Below are 21,616 nucleotides of genomic sequence, written 5' to 3'. Positions count from 1 at the left end.
GTGTCTGCTGCATTCTAGTCCTTCATAGAAATCCTAAAAAATATCATTGTCAAAGTGTTGGACCCCAAAGTTTAGGGTCTCAAATGGGCGCCCCAAGAACTCAGACTCCAGTCCAGTTGATGCAACAGCACGAGGATTTTATTGAAGCTTCTGTACAGAAGGGCAAACTCTGCTCCTAAGAGGAATAGCCGCATCTTACTGTAGTCACATAGGTGCTTTTAAAGGAAAAACCCATAAAAGCCATAAGATTACAATTTACATACAATTCTGTTTCACAAGATCATGATCTGATTGCAGAGTGGATACAGTCATGTCAATATGTGCATTCTTCCTGAAACCTCAAGGGGGGGTATCAGGGCGGGAGTGGAGTTTACACAAAGGTCACTATGGTCCTTCCTGGAACACTTGCAACTATCCCAGTCACAGTTGAGCACATCTATTAACAGAAATCTTTTTACATTGTTATATTGTTACAGGTTGAATAATGGCTGAGTCAGGTGGCCCTTGGTACTAGTTTTTTTTTTTTTTTTTTTTTTTTTTAGTTCCTTATTTCCTGGGGCTTGGGGGTGTAAGCCTAAAGGGTTAGGGTCTTTCAAAAGTAATGCTTTGTATTTATATCTAATTCCTAGAGTTCATATATGGATGTGTGTCAGCTTTTGTTTGTTTGATTTCTCATCAGTTTATAGGAGACATCATTAAGAATAATTTTTATAGTATTGCCAATGTAGTCAATTTGTATTATATTCTTTCAGAATAGTGTGTTTCTTCCCTTTGAGGATCATTTAACAAGCTTACATTTAAATTACATCATATAATTGATGACTATCCATCTTTTTTTATTTTTTTTATTTTTTTTTAAAAATTTTTATTTTGCAATACAATTAAGTTCTACATACAGGCACAGATTCCCTTGTTCTCCCCCCTCCCGCCCCCCTCACCTTCCCCCCAGCCCGCCCCCAATTCCAATCTCCTCCAGGGCAAAGCCTTCCCCACAGACTGAGATCAACCTGGTGGACTCAGTCCAGGTAGGTCCAGTCCCCTCCTCCCAGGCCGAGCCAAGGGACCCTGCATAGGCCCCAGGTTTCAAACAGCCGACTCATGCAATGAGCACAGGACCTGGTCCCACTGCCTGGATGCCTCCCAAACAGATCAGGCCAATCAACTGTCTCACCCACTCAGAGGGCCTGATCCAGTTGGTGACCCCTCAGCCATTGGTTCATATTTCATGTGTTTCCGTTTGTTTGGCTATTTGTCTCTGTGCTTTATCCGACCTTGGTCTCAACAATTCTCTCTCATATAAACCCTCCTCATTCTCGCTAATTGGACTCCCAGAGATCCACCTGGGGCCTAGTCATGGATCTCTGCATCCAGATCCCTCAGTAGTTGGATGAGGTTTCTAGCACGACAATTAGGGTGTTTGGCCATCCCATCACCAGAGTAGGTCAGTTCGGACTGTCTCTCGACCATTGCCAGCAGTCTGTTGTGGGGGTATCTTTGTGGATTTCTGTGGGCCTCTCTAGCACTTTGTTTCTTCCTATTCTCATGTGGTCTTCATTTACCATGGTCTCCTATTCCTTGTTCTCCCTCTCTGTTCTTGATCCAGCTGGGATCTCCCACTCACCCAAGCTCTCTTTCCCTCGACCCTCGCCCTTCACTACCCCCACTCATGTCCAGGCTGTTCATGTAGATCTCATTCCATTTCTCTGTCATTGGGCGATCCCTGTGCCTTTCTTGGGGTCCTGTTTTCCAGGTAGCCTGCCTGGTGATGTGAGTAGCAGTCCAGTCATCCTTGTTCCACATCTAGTATCCTGTTATGAGTGAGTACATACCATGTTTGTCTTTCTGAGTCTGGGATACCTCACTCAGGATGATTTTTTCTAGGTCCATCCATTTGTCTGCAAACCTCATGATGTCATTGTTTCTATCCATCTTGCACACAGCTCTTAAGACATTTTGAAGGCAGGAGTTCTATCATGTTTTACAATCCCTCTCGGGTCTCAACACTATCTAACATCTACTAAATAATTATGAAATGAATATAAAAACCATTCATGAACTTAAACAAACATGAAATATGGAAAGGTAAGACTTTGTTGAATAGATATTCTTACACTTTTTCCATGTTTAGTCTTTCTTGTTATTTTTTTTTCCAGAATATATTTCCATCAATTGCTTCCTGAGAAGGAAATAGTGGAAAAGTTCTCTCTCACTGACTTGTGATCATGGGCACAAAAACTCAGTATCAAGCCTTATAACCCATATTCAAAGATGGGTCTTTATGTTGAATTTCATAGTCAACACTTACATGATTTCTTTCCAGAGTAAAGCAATGCAACCTACAATTTCAGGACAGCTCCTCTATTCATTACTAGGCACTACAGATTTTAAGTGAAAGTGATCAAAGCCTATTCCTTACATACCATATGTGAATAAAATTTTAAACATAACATCGGAGTATGGGCACATAAACATAGGAAAAAATCAGTTCTATACGTTCTCAAGATTTGCGTTATGTTTTGCATATTATGCTTTGCATTTCTTCATTTCTGTAATGGCTTTTTATAAAGATCATCCATATGCATATCAATAAACAGCTTTGAAATCTTTTAATAAAAACCTCTCTCAGCTCTGTCTGGAATAACATTAGTAGGTTTAGTCTTGGGAGATGTGATTGTAATTAAGTTTACTGTGAGTCAAAAGCAGTTCAAAGAGATTAATTTTAAGCATTGAAAACCCCAAGACACTTCACATGATGGCATACATCCAGAAGTTAATCTAATCATTTGATGACAATTCTAGCATTGAAGATTGTTTCACTTAATTGTTTTCACTTCGCCTCTTTGGGAATTCTTTCACATAAAACAAAGACAGAAGATCTTTTGTTATAGGGTAAGGGAAGCTACACTACCGAGAGAATTAAGTGACCATTTGTATATTCTTAGTTAAACAATTATTGGGAGTAATATTTTCAGTTATTTGTTTACAGTTTTAGAGAATTATCGAAATAAATCTAATGCAAGTGCTTTCTATATCACTTGAGACTATGATAGCATTTATGTTATGGAAATCAAAATTAATGAATTAAAAAAATAAAATAAATCTGTGATTATTGCCTCATCTTTGATGTTCAGTCTGTACTTCTCATTATCCAAGCTAAGCCTCATTTCATAAATCCCCATGGGAACATGCTACCGGCTCCCTGATCAGGAATGAGGGTCACAGAGAGCTGAGTTAAACAGTTACACAATTTCATGCACAAGTGTCCCACATCAATTCCGCTTGAATTTTGATGCTCATAGCTCATCACAAAGCAACATATTACTTCACAGTTTGAAAGGGAACATTTTCCCATTTGCCTGGAAATTATGCCATACCTTCTGTGCAACTAAACATAATGAAATTAATGTGCTATCTCTTTCATCTTCCTACTTTAGGTGCTTTGGAGGCAGAGTTTTGGAATAATTGCCTTGATCTTCTTTCCAATTATGAGACTGATAAATGAACCTGCAATGAGTATATTATCTGTTATTTATCATCATCATCATACTAAACAACTAGACAACCACTAGGTACACGTGGTTTATTTGTTTTTAATTTCCAGGCAATGGACCCCCCAATATCTATGGAAATCCTTTTGGGAGCTATTCCAGTAATCCCTAATATAGAGGTGTGAGTTATGATGTGTGGGCCCTTACAGGTTTTGATGAAAGTCATTCATGAAGGATGCTTGGATGACCCCTGCTCTAATGGCAAGAGGCCTCCTCATGTGCTCACTCAGCTGATAATTAAATTCAACTATACTTTTTAATCTTTACATGACAGTTGAAGGATTTAATTAAAAATAAGAATAGATGCTTTGTTAATTACATGAGTTGTTTTTCCCATAATAGACAGCAAAGTGGAAGTAGAAGGAGAGAATTTTGAGACTGGTGTATCTGGCCTTGGATAATCATTCTACTAATTGGGCACGTGGCGTTGAGAAAGATGTTAACTTCTCTAACTCACAGTATCTTTCATGTTTAAGTGGAGATTATAATACCTCGACTAAAACGACTTGTGGAAAGGATCTAATGAGAGATAATTGCAAGGCAATTAGCACATAGACATTAGTCATCTCATTCAGCATTTACTGTATGCTGCCAAGTGTCAGATGTTATTTTAAATACATTTGAAAATAAACAAATTAGAACTCCAGATTTTTAATTCTACCATTTACCTTTAGACAAACAAAAGTATATAGAACAGTAGGTGGAACTGTGTTATGAGATTAGGGTGTAATTAGACAGACAGGAATTTACCAGAGACTTCAGAGCAGAAAGTGGATTCAAGCACACATTTAAGTCCTAACAATCAAATTCTACAATGTTAAACAGAATCCTCATCTTCTCTCTCCTCTCCTTTTTCTCTCCCTTCTCTGACTATGTCTACAAGTAGAATTCAAATTTATAAAGAACATAATAAATAGGGTAATATGAATTTTGTTTTGTTTAGTATTATGAGAGAAGATATTCTGCAATGCAATCTTATTAAAATTTAGGAATCACATGAGGGAGAGAAGAAAAACTGCAACTGAAAGAAACATTATTTTTAAAGCCGGCTACAACACAGAGCTGTATAACTTAGTATGTGCTTAGACATAGATTTTGAAAGAAAATGGGTATTCTAACATGATTCCACGGCATTGGTTCCTGATAGTTGAATCACTAGATTTCACATTCACTGAGGTTGAGAAAACATGATGAATGGAAGCAGAGATACTCATGTATGTTGAGGTATGATAGGGCTGTGTATTGGTGTGGCGTTCATACCATACTTAACTGTGTGGCAAATATTCTGTAACCAAGAGGGAAGATCAGAATGAATACGGAGATGAATGTAATCAGCATTTGATAATGAAATATTTATCCCTACGGGCTTAAGCAGGCATATAGCATAGCAATGAAAAGGCAAGGTATTAGTAACAGGATTTTAATGTGTAAACTGTATATCAGAGCAGCCTAGGTGATTAAACATGGGTAAAGATTAGGATTAGGTAGAACATATTTTATGTTTATAATAGTACAAAGAGTGTGGTAAGATATTTCCTTGAAAAAATCTTACTTATGATGTAAGCATATTTTAACCATCTCCTACAACAATGTGGAGGTGAAACGACCTTAAAAATGTTATAGATGTAAAGAATAAAGGAGACAGGGCTGGAGAAATAGCTCATTTGATAACATGCTTGCATTACAAATACATGAATATGAGTTTGATACCTAGAAAACCAAACACCAAAAATAAAAACCAGGTGAGGTTGTTCATGTTTCTAATCCTAGTGCTGAAGAGGTGGAGACAGGAAAAATGACACAGCCTCCCTGGCCAGGATACCTTACTTAGTGAGTTCTAGGCCAGGTAGAGACTCTTTCAAAAAATAATGGCCCATGCCTGGTACGGATGAAAGGAACCAGAGATTGTCTTCTGGATTTCACGTGCAGACACACACACACACACACACACACACACACACACACACACACACACTTGCACAGAGAGAAGTGGGAGGAGGAGCAACACAGAGAAAGACAGAGAGAGAGAGAGAAAGAGAGAGAGAGAGAGAGAGAGAGAGAGAGAGAGAGAGAGAGAGAGAGAGAGAGAGAGAGAGACTGGGAGACTGAGAGACTGAGAGACTGAGAGAGGGATAAAATGACTACTTAAGAGTTGGAATTCAGACATTCTTAACCATTGTCTTGGGAATTGTTTGTTTGTTTTGAATCTCTAGGCAAGCCTCGAAGCCTGTTCCCTGTCCTTACAGAAACCACCAGAAACTTTGAAGTTACCTGCCTAGCCTGACCTTGAGACATTTAACCTATGGACTGGACTATACTTAACGTGTTCTAGCTCAGGACCGGTTGTCACCTGTTTGTCATAGATCGACAGCTACTTTACTAACCCTGCTCACTACTCTGGCAATGTCCTTCTCCTCCTGTCTCCTTGGTCTTGATCTTGTGTCCTCCTGACATTTCCTGGGCAGCTAAAGCTGGAGTGAATGAACACTTTATGTTCTCTGACCTAGGAGAAAGACTTTGTTTTATTGGATGTGGATTGGAAAGAAATTCTACAGAATAACAGATGAAATACTGCAAAACTAAAACATTTTTGCAGTTAAGGAAGAGGCAACTGGACATATATGGTTTATGTACTACTTCCCAAAACAGACTATTTTTTTCTTTAAACAGAGATAGGGATATACTATGGGGCATTAAAAAAAAAGCTGTGATTTAATGTTGAAGAATATTGGATTTGCCACTAACTAGGGCTTTAGCTTTTCTAAGCATCTTTCATTATGAAATTAATTATTTAAATAATTACAACAATGTAAATGAACCATCATCTCAAAATAGAACACAATTTGCTTCCCACTAGTACCCTAAGGGGCCTTTTTCTGTAGTTTAGTGTAATCACATCGTTGCTCCAATTCACCAATTTGTGCTCTCTGCTTCTGGATTAAACGCGGTAGGGGCTATAATGTTCTAACTACCTTTGTTCCTTCCTTTTCTTCTCTTGTGCCAGGTTAGTATTTTACCAACAACTGACAAGGTTTGAAGGGAGGCTGGAGGTGAAAACAGCATGTCTGCAGGGTAATTCAGGTTAAATATATGTGCGTTTAATTATTTAGACTTGGATCTCCATATTGCAATTTGGAGTTCTGGGAAGGCAATAGAATCTCAGTTTATTGCTAACAGCGTGACACTGGATTTTTCAGAGAAGAGTTGATATGGGGCTAATGAGATTTAATGTGGGATATTTGGCTTTGCTTGAAATTGCCTTCTACTCTTTCAATACGTAGTAAGATTTCACCAAGTCCCTTATCTTCAGGATATTCCTTAAATTGAAAGCTGTCTACTTTAAAAATTGACCTTAAAAGTAAATTTTGAAATGTATAGCAAGATTCTTTACTTGCTTCAACCCTGGAAGAGGCAGCATTATGAAAATACTTGAATTCCTGTTGGGGGAGGAGAAAGGAGAAAAAGCAGTATCATATATAAGAAGAAATCGTATTTTTGAAAGATTTACAAATTTCGTGGTTTATAGACATGACTGAGAGGTAATGGAGTATGTTTCTTAGGGAGATATGACATACTTGCAAATGTCTGGAGTTTAGCCATGAAAATAATGACATGTGGTTCCATATTTGTGGAATCCTGGAAATCACAAATACTACTGAATTTCTGAGCATAGAGAGGATGACCATAGAAAGAGCAGTTTGAAGTGGTGAGATAAGAGGCATAAAGAAAATATTACTTGTATGTTATTAGTTTTACTGCATGAAATTTTCTCAGAATTATTCGTGTTATACAGATGACGTGTGAATTAGGGTGATGTGTGACTCACAGGAATGCAGTGATGTCTTTCTGTTCATGGGACATTTCTTCCTATTCCCCTCTCCTAATTTTGTCCCATTTTCCTATCAAGTGATTTATCAGTTGGCTTCATGCACATCTCAGCTTCTTCATTCAAGGATATAATTAAAACATTAGTTAGGTTCACAGGCACAACTTTTGGCCAACTGATGGGTACCACAGGATGGTAGCTTGACACATTTATCGGGTTTGAGATTGTGTGTCTCTGACTTCTCCATGTTTGGATTTTTCTCTTTAGGCCATATAGTCTCAAATATATCATCATCCTGGCTCATGTCTTTATGCACTGGTCCTCCATGGGTTCTTCTTCTTTTGTGTCTATTATTAATTGTCATTACATCATTGTCAAGGAAACTCAAATGCCATGCAGGAAAACAAAAGAGGGAAACTTTGGGAAGATGAAGTCATCAACCCACCAGTAAGACATCTTGATTCAAAACATGCATTTATTGGAAGAAGCACAAAATATATAAGGAAATTGTTATAAAATTAAATTTTGGAGATATGCACACCCAGTGTTTGAGACTTTAAGGAACATCTTAGTTGCTGAAAGAAGTAAAACCAAACATCAGTAAGAATTCCAAAGGAAAAACATGAATGCATTCTACATGAAATAAATGGAATTTTACACTATGAGAGAAAATATATTCTGTGCAGCTGTCCCTGGGATGTCCTCTAGATCAATCTTATGTTGATTTATTAAAAATGCCTCAACCAATTTCCACAACTTAAAATAATTTGAAATTTATCCCCTGAAGACATTAAAATAAGTTAGAAAATCCCTAACCTAAGATGAAAACTCATGTAATATGATCTAAACAATTCAGTGTTCAACTAAAAACATGGAAATTCAAAATATTCTAAAGCTAATTATAAGTGTATATTTAAAATTGTAAGATTTAGTTAAAATTCCACAGATGAAATTTTGAGCCTTATATATTTTCTTTAGGAAAGAATATGTTCAGTGATGAGAAATTAACAATATTAGGCATGAGATAGTATGTGCATAGGCAATTTAAAGATAAAAATAGTGGTCTGGAAAACACATTAATAAAATTCATGACAGGTTGACAACTGAGAATGGGCAATCATTCTAAAACACACAATTTATAAAATTTACATGACCATGAATAGAAAGCACAGTTATCTTTAATTATACATGAAATTAAATGTTTCCTGTTAAGGAAATTCCAGATACAGATGATTCATTCATTTCTTACTTTATTCATTTGAGAAATAATTCAAATACAGTTGACAAGTCAGAAATTATAGAGAATATGTTGAAAACAGACAATGTCAGCCTTCAGAGATGGAGAATTTTATGTGGGTTCATCAGTTGATGAAATATATAGTTTAAAGGAACTCAGTATTGACATAGATGACCTGAACAGTAACAATAACACTGGTCCAAATACATAAGTGTAGAGCTTTTCTGCTTTCAAAATTATCATTTCTTATAGTCCAAACTAGAGAAAGAACATAACAGAGAGAGACTTATGTTGTCTTAATTATGATTAAGGCTAGAAAGGAAGGAAGCAAAGATATTAATACATATTGACTTTCCCATCACTAATTCTATGTTATATGATATAACTCTGATAAAGAAAAATTACATAAATTGTACATATTTTCCATTTAATGTAGATAACAAAACATGGAGATTTTGAGGAGAAAAGATAGAATATTTTCATAACTATGGCCTGCCTGAGCATTTCCTTAGAGTAGTAATAGTAAGTTAACATAAAGACGTATAAAATCCATTTGGGAATTACTATGTTATTTGAAGAATTCCTTTAGCTACTGTTAGGCTGTTTTCCAAGACATTTGATGCATTTTTTATTCCTACCTGCCAGTTATTATATCATTTTCAAAACTATTATTAGTGGATGGGAAGTGGTATGTCCATTTTGCATATCCCTGATGATTAATGAAATCGTCTTAGCTTAATTAGATTAATGAAATGTGCTTAGCCTTCTGTACATTTTGTTTAGAGAGATGTCTATTTAAATCCTTTAGACATTTTAAAAATGTTTTTTTTTAATGATTGCATTTTCTAGATACAACACCCTGATCAGATAGAAGAATTAGAAATATTTTTCCCTTGATGGTGGGAACACATGCCTTTAATCCCACCACTTGGGGGGCAGAGGCAGGTGGATTTCTATGATTTTGAGGCCATCTTGTTCTACAAAAAAAATGAGTTCCAGGACAGCCAAGACTGTTATACAGAGAAAGCCTCTCTCAAATAAAATCGAGAGAGAGAGAGAGAGAGAGAGAGAGAGAGAGAGAGAGAGAGAGAGAGAGAGATTTCTCATCTGTAACTTGTCACTTACTTTCCCCATGTCCTCTTGAGCAAAAGCTTTTATTTTGTTTTGAATGTTTTTGTCATGAAGTGAAACTTACCTCCTTTCTCTTGACTTATCCTTTCATCTGTTCTCATATCCAAGAATCTTCTCTCCCATCCAATCTAATATCATGGATATTTATCCCTATTTTTTTAATATAGTACTTTTCTCCCTGGAAGCATTGGATCTTGTGTTTAGGCTATTGTTTTTGTTGTTGTTGATTTTTACATATGTCTGAGTTAAGGATCCAGCTGTATTATTTTGGGTGTAGCAAAGCAATTGATTGGTCACTGCTGTTGAAAAGACATTTGCTTTCTCTCTGAACAAATGTCCAAAATCATCTGGCGATGTCTGAGAATCATTTTTATTGATTTACATGAAAATCCACTGTGGTCATATATTGTGTACCCTAATAAACTTGCCTGATTATCAGAGGACAGAGCCAGTTTTTAGATTAGACATAGAAGTCAGGCAGTAGTGTCACACACCTTTAATCCCAGCACTTGAGATCTCATGCCTTTGCTTGGGAAGCACACACGCCTTTAATCCTAGGAAGTGATATGGCAGGGCAGAGAAAGGTATATAAGGGGTGATGAAACAGGAACTCACTCTCTTTAGGCTGAGGATTTTGTAGAGGTTAAGAACTAGTGGCTGGCTGCTCTGCTTCTCTGATCTTTCAGTTTTCACCCTATGTCTGGCACTGGATTTTTTAAAAAGACCATCTAAGATTCGAACAACAATCCACATTCTGTTTTCACATTGCCTTTGTCATTGTTCTGTTTTAGCTTTTGAAATCAGAATTGTGATATCTTAGTTTGACATTTCTGTGATATCATTTTTGGAGTATTTTGGTCCTATGGCAATCCCACATATATTTTTCAGAGTCATATTTTTAGTTGCTATTAACAACAACAAAAAAGTCCTGGTGATAGACTCTCTAGACATGTAAATGAGTTTAAGGGATATTGCTGTCTTAAAACTGTTGTGTTCTCATTGATGTCTGTGTACACATTCCCAATTAGTTAGATTAATACATTTAACAATATTTGTGCCTTAAAGAATACATGTGAAGCACTTCTTTGTAGTAGGATTTGTAACCGCTTTAGTTTTCCTGCTATTACAAATTGAACTACATCATAAATATCATATTGACATTCTTTTAAACCCATAGATATTTGTAAATATCAATAACATTTGTACATTGGTCTTACATCATCCAACATTGCTGAAATTTTTAGTTGTATTAAGATGCTAGAAAATGCTTTTGCAGTTTTAAAACAGTATTCTACTATTATTATGGTTTTGGAACATACTGGAGGAAGGTAGTGACTCTCAGAGGTGGGGAATAGTGGAAAAAGATGAGATATATTTTTTGGCATATGTTTGTAGTGGATGTTGAGATAATGGCCCCTATATCTCTCTTTGCTAATTGGTTTGCATACGATGAGAAACCTTTAAAAAACAGGATCTGATGTTCCACCTACACATAAGACCAAAAGCAAGAAGCCAAGTGAGAATGGGCTGAAACTTCTTAAGGTATGGGCTCAAAGAAATCTGTCTTTCTTCTTATTGTTTTAGACATTGCATCACAGCAATGGAAAGCTGATTCACTTAGCAATCTTTGAGTAAATATGATTTTAGTTCTCTCTTGCCAGCATAAATGTCTTTTGGTTTGTAGTCCAATTATCTTGCCCAGCATCTTCTGTACAATGGTGGAAAAATGTGAATACAGACATTTTTATCCTTCTTAAATTTAGAAGCAAATTGTTTTATATTTTGCTGTGGTATGATGACAGTTTTGAATGTTTCACAGATTTTTAAAAAATGTTTTAATATCTTATATATTGAAATAAAATTAGCCGGGCGGTGGTGGTGCATGCCTTTAATCCCAGCACTCGGGAGGCAGAGCCAGGTGGATCTCTGTGAATTTGAGGCCAGCCTGGTCTCCAAAGCGAGTTCCAGGAAAGGTGCAAAACTATACAGAGAAACCCTGTCTCGAAAAACCAAAAAAAAAAAAAATTATATCACTTTCTTAATTCTTTTCTCTCTCTCCAGGCTGCCCATCCCAGGTCTCCTCATTTGAATTCCTCCCATGTCCCCTCCCCACTCTCAAATAATATACTATTTTACTTTGATTATATATATATATATATATATATATATATATATATATATATATATATTATATATGTGTGTGTGTGTGTGTGTGTAATATATAAATATAACTTTCTGAGTCAATTTTTGGAGTTTGTGTGTATATGGCTTCAGGGATGTTATATGTTCACTTTGTATTGGATAATGAGTAAGGGGACTCACCCCAAGAAGATGACAATTGTCCCTCTCTCAGCACTTGTTAGTTCCTAGTAGTTCTTTGTCTAGGAGTAGGACACACTGAAAAATTTCCCTTCCTTGTTAGCATGGCTATTCATATTGCCATTGTTTGGTTCCATTTATGCAGCCATTTTAAGGTTAAGCTCTTTTTGCTCTCCATACTAGTTCTGGTGTGGTTACACCAGTTTGTATTCCCACCAACCATGAAGAAGGGCTTCTCTTTCCCCAAAATCTCCCTCCCTGGCATTTGTTGTCAATGTTTCAATAATCCTAGCCACTCTCACTAGGTTAGGTTAAAAATCACAAAGGTGATTTAATTTACGTTTCCCTAATTGGCAATGATTTTGATTTTGACTACCTCATAAGATAAATTTGTTTTTCTTCTACTGAAATCTTCCTACTCAGATCTATTGTCCAATTTTAAATTGGACCATTTGTTTGTTTATCTGTTTTTGTATATTCTAGATATGAATCCTCTATTAGATAGATACTTAGCAAAGATTTTCTCTGATTCTGTGGGTTTCTTTTTCACTCAAATTGAGTTCTTAGCATTTTAGCTTAAGTCCCACTTGCCAGTTGTTAACTTTATTTCTGAATATATTGAGGGTTTGTTTTGTTTTGTTTTTTCAGAAAGTCATTCCTTACATATAACTTATAAGGTACTATCTGTTTTTTTCCCCTAGCAATTTTGTCTATTCCTATTTCAATATGAAATTTTTAATCCATTTGGATCTAATTTTTGTGCAGTGTATTATACATGGGTCTAATTTCATTCTTCTGCATGTGGACATCCAGTTTTTCTAGCACTTTTTATTGAAGATGCTGTCTTTTTTTCAGCATATTTTATTTCCTTTCTTGTCAAACATCAGATGATCTTAGTCATCAGTACCTATGCTCGGTCCTTCCACTTTATTCCATTAGTTCTATATCTGTTTTGTGCCAACACCATACTGATTTTATCATGATAGCTCTTGAAGTGTAGGATAACAATGACTCTAACCTTCTTCCTTTTGTTTTGGCTTCACAGGCAACCCTGACTTACTCCTGATTTTAGTGGGATTGCTTTGAGTGAGGCTTTCTCCATTTAGGATAACGTTCATTGTGTGTTTGTCTGTAGTCTTTTCGTGTTGGGGTGTGTTTAATTAAGCACAGTTCTGGGTAAAGCCAATTTCATCAATGATGCATGATTTTCTTAAGATTTGCATATATATGAGATTTGCTAGTATTTTATTAAGAATTTTTAAATCTATGTTTATCAGGGCTATTAGTCTATAGTTTTATGATTTTGCTGCTTTTATCACATTTTGGTATTATATAGGATTCACAGGATGACGTTGGGAGTGATCCATTTATTTCTATTATTTTGGGGAGTTTTAGAAGGTTTGACTATAGGTCTTCTTTGAAAGTCTGGTAGAATTCTGCTACAAATCCTATTACTGGCTCAATCTTCACCTTTGTCATGAGTGTGCTTAAGTTTTTGATCTCTTCTTGATTTTACTGTACTAGTTTGTTTGAACCAAGTAGTTTATTCTTTTTCTAAATATTTATCAACTTAATGGAGTCCAAGTTTAAAAAGTATTTCTGTGTAGCAGTCTGTATTTATTTGTTATTTGCAGTGTTTCCCTGCTCATTTTTAATTCTGTTAACTTGGGTCACCTCTTTCTTTCTTTTAGGTATTTGGGACAAAAGTCTGTCAATATTGTTTATCTTCTAAAAGAAATAGCTCTTAGATTCTTTGTTAGAGTTTCTGTTACTGTGAGGAGACACCATGACCATGGCAACTCTTATTTAACTTAATTGGGGCTGGCTAACAGTTCAGAGGTTTAGTCCATTATTGTTATAGTGAGAATCATGGTAGCATGCAGGCAGACATGGTGCTGGAGAAGGAGCTGAGAGTTCTACAACTTGATCTATAGATAGCAGGGAGATACTGCCCCACTAGGTGTGACTTAAGCATATCTGAAACATCAAAATCCAGCTCCACAGTGACAAACTTCTTCCAACAAGGCCATACCTCTTGATATTGCTGCTCCCTATAGTCTGAGCACTAAAACAAATGAGTCTATGGTGGTCATTCCTATTCAAACCACCATAGATTCAATGATTCTTTGATTTGATTTCCTTACTTCTATTTCATTATCTTCAGCTTTGTGTTTTTTTTTTTCTTTTTCTTACTGTCTGCTGGGTTTGCGTTTTTTGTTTTTCAACTTCTTGATTTTCATCATTTATTTGTTTGTGCTCTTAGGTGTAGAGACCCACAGAGGTTTTCTAGTGAGAACTTATTCAGAGTCTGAGAACCTGAGCTTGCTTTATCCAACAGGGCTGCGTAAGGGGATGATTTGACCACAGGTATGTTGAAGGGTCTACATTTGGCTGTGAGGTGTACTTTGATCTAGCAAGGGGGAGGTCTTTTGTCCTGCCCCTTGACAATGTTACAAAAAGCCCTTCTTGAATAAATGGAAAAGGCCATTGGGTATTGGCCCAGGTCCTCCTGAATCTATCCTGTGTTTCTGTCTTTCTCTTCTTCACTATCTTTCTATCTAATATTTTCTTATCCCTCTTTCCTCCTTACAAGAACCCTTGAAAAGTTGGGAGCTTGCCTCCCACACTTAGGGCCATAAACTTCCTTTTTAAAACTGCTTTTAACATGTCCTAGATATTTTTTTGTTTGTATTTCTATTTAGTTATAGAAATACTTTTATTTCCTTATTGATTTTTTCTTTAATATTTTCATTTTTCAGTAATGAGTTCTTTAATCTCCATGAGTTTGCAAACTTACTAGAGTTTTGCTTGTTGTCAATTTAGTGTTTTAACTATGATTTGTCATAGTTTTTTTTCTTTTTCTAGTTGTCTCTATTTGGGGTTCTATGTGCCTTTTAAAAATTATCTGTATGGGTATGTCTTTGTTAATTTGGGGACATATTTTTCTAGGATCCTGTTAATGATCTGGTCTATGTCATTGCCTTGGAATTCTTACCTCTCATCTATTCCTATAGTTCAAAGACCTTGTCTTTTGATGACTGTAGTGGTTTGAAAGAAAATGGACCAAAGAGAGTGGTATTATCAGGAGGTGTGGCCTTGTTGGAAAAAGTGCATCACTTGCATTACTGCCCATGCTGGGTTAGAGTCTCAGTAATGTGACTACCTTTCAGCAACCAATATCCTAGAAACTGTCACTCATGTTCCTCTACCTAATATCAATGAAGTGATTCCTTCCTAAAGCCAGAATTAGGTAGAATCATTTCTTTAGTATTCTATGAGTACCCTACCTAGAGTGAATGAAAAGATAATTTTTTTTTTTACTTCTCACCAGGAAAAGTCACACAATAGTGTCCTGTTCATTGTTTTTGATTCTATGAATTGAATCATTTTTCTCTTTATCTTGGTGAACATAATTAAAAGTTTGTAATTTTGTTGATCACTTCAGAGTATATTTTATACAACTATTTTTAAAGGTGTTTATCAGTATTTATTTAAAGGTGAGTATTTATTTTAGTTAAGTCTCTTTTGCTTAAGCTTCCCTCAGTGTGACTTAGTCAACTTCTGGTTGCCTGCAAGATGAAGCACTCTAGGCACCAGCACCACACCTGCCTGCAAGTGACCATGCTCCCTATTATGATGATAATGCACTCTGAAACTATAAGCAAGCCACCCCAAATAAAAGTTTCATTTCTAAGAGTTGCTGTGGTCATGGTGTCTCTTCACAGCAATAAAAACCCTAAGATACTGATACAACATACTTTACGTATGTTCCTTTCCTGTACATTATTTTTTTTGTGTCTTTTGCTTACATCTACTTTACCTTCAAATCATGCTTAATTTGGTCTACTTCTAAGGCTTTCTTGTGAATTTTCTAATTAAGATAGTGAGTTTTATATTCAATCTTAATTTTGGCATGTATTCTTTCTGTTGTTTCTTTTTATTGAATTCAGTTTTCAAGTCCTGAATTATATCCATAATTTTACTTAGACACATATTAGTATTTCCATGGCTATTATTTTAGCATGTATTGTTATCTGCATGGAGTTTTTATTTATGTCTTCTTTAAATTCTTTGATAAAGTGTAGGATTCTTCTTTTAAATTCTGTGTCCTGGAATTCATCTAGATAGCTCACCTTAGAGAACAGCTCTACAGGACAAATAGTTTTGATAGAAGACATGATGTCTTGGCCTTTAAGGTTGGTTTTGGTTTTGAGATTTGAAATATGCTTGTGAAAGATTTTCTTTGATTGTATGTCTGTTGCAATAATCTGTCCTTCTTTATTTTGGGCCAGTGCAGGAGATGCATGATCTGAGATAGGTCAGGCAAAGCTGAAGGATGATCTCTATAATTTGATCAGGGAAAAATGACTTATAAAGCATGGGTCTGAAGCCAGGTCTTTGGGTATAGAGACGGCACTGAGCAGAGAAAGGGATGGGGGAGGAAATGAGCTTCTCACCAGCCAATGGTGGCAGTTCTGAAGAGTCACAGTTCTGGAGCTGGGACTGTGGGTTTGGGGGTGACTAGTGCTTGGGAGGAAGTCTGGGAGGAAATGGGAGGTACAGGCAAGAGAGGAAGTGATATATCTATATCTATATCTATATATCTATATATATATCAAAGTAACATATACATATACAGAGGAAGTGACTTATACAGCAAAGGGAAGAAACAATTTACGCAGCAAATGTGATATGTGAATTTGCAGATTACTTTATGCGCTAAAAGAAGTTCCTTTTTGTTGCTATCTTGTTGAGATTATTATTCATGAAATATTAATTTTATGAAATGCTTTTCTTTGATTTGTTCATATTATTTTGGTAAATATTAAAATGATATTGTGTAGTTCTTTAAATGGCTGTCAGATGTTAAACTTGCATTCCTGGGATAAATCCCTCTTGGTCATATGAAATAATCACTTTAAAATATTGTTAAGCTTATTTTGATAGTGATTAGATGAGGCTTTTTGTTTCTATATTTATGAAAAAACTTGTCCTGGATTTTCTTGAAATGCCTTTGTTTTGTATCAAGATACATCCTGCGTTATAATTCTGAGAATGTTTACTATTCTTGGAGAATTTTTAAAGTAATTTAATGTCATTCTTAGTTCTTTAAATATGCAGTAAGTTTAAAATATCAAAATAAAAAGCTTTCTCAGTCTGTGTTACTTCAGTAGTATTTTTGATTATTAATTCAGTATCTTTACTTTATGAAGGTTTTATCATATTAAACTGTTTTTGTTTTTTACTTCGTGGTACAATTCAATAGATTTTGTCTTCCTAGACTTTGTTTATTCATCTAACGTTATTTACTTTGTTGACCTATAATTTTAATAATAGTTCTTTAAAACCCAACTTATTTCTGTATGATTGGTAATAGAGTCTGTTGTGTAGCTATTTTTTGTGACATTAAACATTCTTCTATGAAAGGATGAAGAAGGTTCCTAAGAATGAAGCTGTGGGGGAAGCTAGATGGGGCAGGAGTGTATAAATGATATGAAGGCAGTACTCACGCATGGAATTCTCAAAACAAAATTTTAAAAAAAAAGAATGAAAGAGGTTAAAAAATTTACATTGGTTAAAAATTTCAATAAATTCAATCTACAGGACCCCTTCCCAAGGTTAAATAAGTAATAAACAATCCCTAGTGAAAAGAGACTTTCCAATAGGATTTGCTTAAAAGCAGAGCATGCTTTCTTGTGTTATGGCCCATGCCAGGTGAGAGTTTCAGATTTGTTTTGTCTATACATTCTATAGAAACACACTTGAAGACTTCTGTGGAGTTAGCATAGATACATGGACACTTGCCTGTGTCAAATTTCAGCTCATTTTTTGCATTGAATATTAAAAACAGAAAATATGAAAGTTAAAATTTATTTCATTTGCACATACAAAAAAGAAGAACAAGTGCAATAAATCATCTTATAGAAAACAAAATCATTTATAAGGTGCACACAGAGCAGATATTCTATTTTAAAATGAATGTACAATAATAAAGGCATAACTTGTGATGAGAAAAATTGAGAATAACAATTATATAACTCAGCCAGAACTATTGTGTGTAAGAGAGAAATCATTTTAGAAATAATGAATAAATTAGAAAAAGAAAATAGTAAATTAAGATAGATTTTGCTTTAAAAGAGACATTTAAAATAAGGGGAATTTCTTTAAAAATAAAAATGTTGAGTAAGAAAAGCTAATGCTGCTTAGAGAAAAATGTCACTGAAAAATAGAAAGGCAAATCAAGAATACTCACCAACTATTAAAATATAGATAGAAAAAGTATCCTAAGGTAATATCTCAAACATTTAAAATATGAAACAATTTATTATAAGGTATAACACTTGTGTAGTATGAGACTGTTCACCAGACTAACCTAATACAATGCATAAATAAAATTCTTGGCCTTTAAAGAAAAAATTTAAAAAAGCATTGGATATTTAGGTAAGAGTAACTAAAAATGCAAATGAAATAAAATTATCTTGTATTCAGATTATAAGACCAATGTGTCATGCTAGAATAAAATGGACTAGGGTGTTTAATATAGTTAATATTTGCCAATGATTTAGTAGCACCAGAGATTACTTTAAATTATAAAGGTTATGTTCTCATCTTAAATCAAGGAATGTTGATGCCATATGACCTTTCTTAGATTCTATTCAGAATGAGAATTAGAGAACTTCCTCACATCCATAAATAACTTCAATATAAGCACTTCTGTGATCCTTGATTATGCTATCAACTGTACATTTTGTTCAAAGACATAAGCAGGATAAATAATAAGTAAACAAATAAATATGTTAGTTTGAAAATGTGAGATATAGGGAACTTTTAGTTATTTTTAATAACTATATTATCAGTGGCAGTATTATTACTTTTATGTTGGGTGAAATATTAGGTGAAATAAATGATCAATTGAGAGAAAAAATAAATTGTTTATGCACTGAGTCTGTGAAAACTAGGTTTGTTCTGGCTTGAGCCTTTATGTCTTGTGCTTGCTGACATAACTTCAGAGTCCAGATGCCCAGCTTTGTCAGGAAGACACTGTTTTTCTTGCAGCCGTCCACTCACACCTCAGCCATGACCATTGAGCCTTCAGGGTGTGATGTAGACATCCCATTTAGAGTTGAACATTCCACAGCCTCTTTTTCTCTGCTTTTTTTTTAAATCGATATCTTTAGCCATTGGAGAAATGCAAATTAAAATTAATTCGACATTTCACCTTACCCCAGTCAGAAAGGCTTTGATCAGATAAAAGAAAAACAAAAAGTGAACAAAAATTCAAAACAACAGCAAAAGCAAAACCTACAGAGGATGCTGTAAATCTAGGGACAGGGGAACATTTATTTACTTCTGGTGGGAGTGCAAACTGGTTCAGCTCCTATGGAAATCAGTGTAGAGATCCCCCAATACTTATTGACCTTAGTGAAAACTAACTGACTTGGGGTAGCCTCATGAGTTTGTTTCTTGATTGAATTGACTTGTTCCAAAGAGAGCACTAGCATTGAGGTGTATGTGGGCACATACTGTCTTTTGCATACATGCATATCTTTTCCTTGCTATAGGACTTTTAAAATTTATTCCTTTCTTCCATTTTTCTTCCCTGGATCTCTGGGAGTCCTAGCTTGACAGATCTCTTTTTGGAGAATAAAAAGTCAGAATTTATGGGGGAAATTATGGAGGTGCAATGGCATATTGGATCTGGGCTAGAATTGGGAATGACCAGGGATTTCTTTGGTAAGAGACAAAAGTAAAAACAAACAAGCAATAAATAAATAAATAAAAATTTAAAGAATACAGAGAACCATGCTGTAAAGTTCTTTTCACATTATTAAAGCTATGTCAATATCACTTTTCATATTTGTGTATGAAAAGGACCTGGGCATGCGTCTGAGAGTAGACATTTGGATTAGAGGTTTATATGCAAAATCAACTTGGTTTAGAAATAACATTGAGTAACAAATCTCTCCAAAGCATAATGACATTATGATGGGCATGGTGATGCATGCCTATCATCCTAGCACCTGAGAGGCAAAGACAGGGGTATGGATGTCTGCATGTTTTAGGCATGCCTGCATTATATAGTGAGGTCCAGGCCACCCAAAGCAACAAAGCTATACAGTAAAATGGTGGCCTAAAGTATAAAACCCTTTTGGTAATTAATCAGCTGACTGGGCATTTCTCCTGCAATCTCCTGCTTCTACAGTCTCTATGTAGAAGCTTCAGTTTTCCTCTAAGTATGTTCTCATTCTGCTGCAGCCAAGTGAAGATTCTGTCTCCCAGGCCAAGCATGAAGCAACTGTAAATCATGCCATACATTGTCTCTGAGCGATAGCCCAGAAGTGACCTTCCTCCCTTTCTTCTTTCTGCTGGCAAAATTATCACTAACTTCCAAGGATGATAGAAAAAAAGGGAAAAAATAAAGGAGAGAGGAAGTGTCAGAGGGAGGGAGGGAGAAGGAGAGGAAGTGGAAAAAGGAGAGGTGAATTTGGAGGGAGGGAGGTGGAAGGAGGTGGGAAGGGAGGGTGGAGAAAGAGAGAGAGAGAGAGAGAGAGAGAGAGAGAGAGGGAGGGAGGGAGGGAGGGAGGGAGGGAGGGAGGGAGAGAGAGAGAGAGAGAGAGAGAGAGAGAGAGAGAGAGAGAGAGAGAGAGACAGAGAGAGAGAGAGAGAGAGAGGCATCTTGAGGTGAAGTACCATTCCATAGGGTTTGGAGGTAGCAAGTTATGAGCTAAGATCCTAAACTAATTCCTTGCACTACAATACCTAAAGTAATTTAAGGGCTGATTTCCTATGTTTTCTTCTAGCAGGAGAATATTGGAATAGGAACTTCAACTTCCATGTTTTCATATTTCAAGTTTCTATTTCATTTGTAAATGATATCAGAGTATTATGTTATTATCACTTTAATGCATAAAGCAAAAGAAGAAGAAATATGCAATTTTAGGGTGTACTTGAGATTTATAAAACTTCACATTAACAGACTTTGAAAATATTTTTAAATGATTTAATTGTGTTTTATATGTGCTTTCATCTTTCGCCATATTTGTAATCCAGTTATTTATTTTAAGAAAAATGAACTCGTGGTTAATATATTTACAAAACTGAGATTAATATATTTAGAGACAAAATAAGCACAGAAGCTCGTCTGAACAAAGTAAATGATTGTTCTCATTGGAGAATCTAAGAAGAGCATTTTACCGCGTTTATTTATTTCAGTGTTTGAAATGAATAGAAGCTTTATTTTTATATAGCGGGTTCCACCTTCTCCTAATAAGGACTGGGAGCAGTGACATCAATCTGTTGACTGTTGCTGAGTACATCAGACATGCTTCATAAATGCACACCTGCTGTGCCGCTCAAAGAAACTGGTACTTTAGGATGCTCCAGTGAATACAGTGGACTGACAGTTTAAGGAGGCAGAAGGAAAGATAGGCAGGCGGCAAATCTAAGAGCAAATGGGTTAATAGTATACCACAATATACTCTTCAATGAAGCCGGTTATTACTTGTAAGGCATAGAGCGACAATAGTCTTAAATGAAGTCTATATTATGACATGC

Source organism: Peromyscus eremicus, chromosome 18 (assembly GCF_949786415.1).
Source record: "Peromyscus eremicus chromosome 18, PerEre_H2_v1, whole genome shotgun sequence".
In the NCBI taxonomy this organism is placed as follows: Eukaryota; Metazoa; Chordata; class Mammalia; order Rodentia; family Cricetidae; genus Peromyscus; species Peromyscus eremicus.
The sequence above is the reverse complement of the archived record's forward strand: the minus strand, read 5'-3'. Positions refer to the sequence as shown.